The sequence below is a fragment of the Meriones unguiculatus genome, chromosome 17, assembly GCF_030254825.1.
Source record: "Meriones unguiculatus strain TT.TT164.6M chromosome 17, Bangor_MerUng_6.1, whole genome shotgun sequence".
NCBI classification, from domain to species: Eukaryota; Metazoa; Chordata; class Mammalia; order Rodentia; family Muridae; genus Meriones; species Meriones unguiculatus.
In genome coordinates this window covers 7,507,524-7,510,144 of record NC_083364.1, presented here as the reverse complement: position 1 = coordinate 7,510,144, position 2,621 = coordinate 7,507,524, and positions in this window count along the sequence as shown.

Genomic DNA, 2,621 nt, shown 5'->3' with positions numbered 1-2,621 from the left:
ATGTGCCTTGTATCCCTGATCTCTCCAATACTTTGAACATGAATGGATGTTGGATTTTGTCAAAGGCTTTTTCAGCATCTAGGGAGATTATCATGTGGTTTTTTTCTTTCAGTTTGTTAATATGGTGGATCACATTGATGGATTTCCGTATATTGAACCACCCCTGCATATGTGGGATGAAGCCTACTTGGTCATAGTGGATAATATCTTTGATGTGTTCTTGGATTCGGTTTGCAAGTATTTTATTAAGTATTTTTGCATCAATGTTCATAAGGGAGATTGGCCGGAAATTCTCTTTCTTTGTTGAGTCTTTGTGAGGTTTAGGTACCAAGGTGACTGTGGCTTCATAGAATGAGTTTGGTAATGTTCCTTCTGTTTCTATTTTGTGGAATAGTTTGAAGAGAATTGGTGTTAGCTCTTCTTTGAAGGTCTGGTAGAATTCTGCGCTGAAGCCATCTGGTCCTGGGCTTTTTTTGGATGGGAGACTTTTGATGACGGCTTCTATTTCTTTGGGGGATATAGGTCTATTTAGTTGATTTACCTGGTCCTGGTTCAGCTTTGGTAAGTCAAATCGATCAAGAAAATTGTCCATTTCATTTAGATTTTCAAATTTTGTGGCATATAGACTTTTGAAGTAAGTCCTAATGATTGTTTGGATTTCCTCAGTGTCTGTAGTTATATCCCCCTTTTCATTTCTGATTTTGTTGATTTGGGTGGTATCTCTCTGCCTTTTAGTTAGCCTGGCTAAGGGTTTGTCGATCTTGTTGATTTTCTCAAAGAACCAGCTCTTGGTTTCATTGATTCTTTGAATTGTTTTATTTGTTTCCAATTGATTGATTTCAGCCCTGAGTTTGATTATTTCCAGCCGTCTACTCCTTCTTGGTGTGTCTGCTTCTTGTTTTTCTAGGGTTTTTAAGTGAGCCATTAGGGTGCTTGAATGAGCTGTCTCGAATTTCTTCTTGAAGGCACTTAGTGCTATGAACTTTCCTCTTAGCACTGCTTTCATTGTGTCCCACAAGTTTGGGTATGTTGTGTCTTCATTTTCATTGATTTCTAGAAAGACTTTAATTTCTTTCTTTATTTCTTCCCTGACCCAGCTGTCATTTAGTAACAAGTTGTTCAGTTTCCATGTGTGTGTAGGCTTTTTGCTATTTCTGTTATTGTTGAGGTCCAGCTTTATTACAAGGGATTATTTCAATCTTCTTGTATCTGTTGAGGCTTGCTTTGTGACCCACTATGTGGTCTATTTTGGAGAAGGTTCCATGAGGTGCTGAGAAGAAGGTAAATTCTTTTGTGTTTGGGTGTAAAGTTCTGTAAATGTCTGTTAGGTCCATTTGATTCATGTCCTCTGTCAGAGACATTGTTTCTTTGTTTAATTTCTGTTTGGTTGACCTGTCCTTTGTTGAGAGTGGGGTGTTGAAGTCTCCCACTATTAATGTGTGTGGATCTATATGTGTTTTAAATTTTATCAATGTTTCTTTCACAAATGTGGGTGCCCTTGTATTTGGGGCATAGATGTTCAGGATCGTGATGTCTTCCTGGTGGAATTTTCCCTTGATGAGTATGAAGTGTCCTTCCCCATCTCTTTTGATTAATTTTGGTTGAAAGTCTATTTTATCAGATATTAGAATGGCTACTCCTGCTTGCTTCTTGGGTCCGTTTGCTTGGAAAGTCGTCTTCCAACCTTTTACCCTCAGGTAATGTCTATCTTTGTGTCTTAGGTGTGTTTCTTGTATGCAACAGATTGCTGGGTTTAGTTTACGTATCCATTCTGTTAATCTGTGTCTTTTTATTGCAGAGTTGAGTCCATTGATGTTGAGAGAGATTAATGACCAGTGGCTGTTAGATCCCTTGATTTTGATATTGTCTGTGTTCATCAGGTTGTGTGCTTGGTTGCTTTTTGTTTTACTGAAGTGAGGTTATTTATTTCCTGTGTTTTCTTGAATGTAGCTAGTTTTCCTGGGTTGTATTTTCCCTTCCAGTGTCTTCTGTAATGCTGGATTTGTTTGTAGGTATTGTTGAAATTTGTTTTTGTCATTGAATATCTTGTTTTCTCCATCTATGAGAACTGAGAGTTTTGCGGGGTAGAGTAGCCTGGGCTGACACCTGTGTTCTCTTAGGGTCTGCATGATATCCGTCCGGGCCCTTCTGGCTTTCATTGTGTCTGTTGAAAAGTCAGGTGTGATTCTAATGGGTTTGCCATTATATGTTACTTGGCCTTTTTCCCTTGCAGCTTTTAGTATTTTTTCTTTGTTCTGTATACTTACTGTTTTGATTATTATGTGGCGGGAGGATTTTCTTTTCTGGTCAAATTTGTTGGGTGTTCTGTAGGCCTCATGTATTCTAATTGGCCTCTCCTTTAGCTTGGGGAAATTTTCTTCAATGATTTTGTTGAAAATATTTTCTGGGCCTTGGAGAAGGGAGTCTTCTTTTTCCTCTATACCTATTATTCTTAGGTTTTGTCTTTTCCTATTGTCTTGCATTTCTTGGACGGTCTGTGTCAGGAATTTTTCGGATTTAACATTTTCTTTGACAGATACATCGATTTCTTCCATTGTATCTTCTACACCTGAGATTCTTTCTTCCATCTCTTGTAGTCTGTTGGTTATGCTTACCTCCGT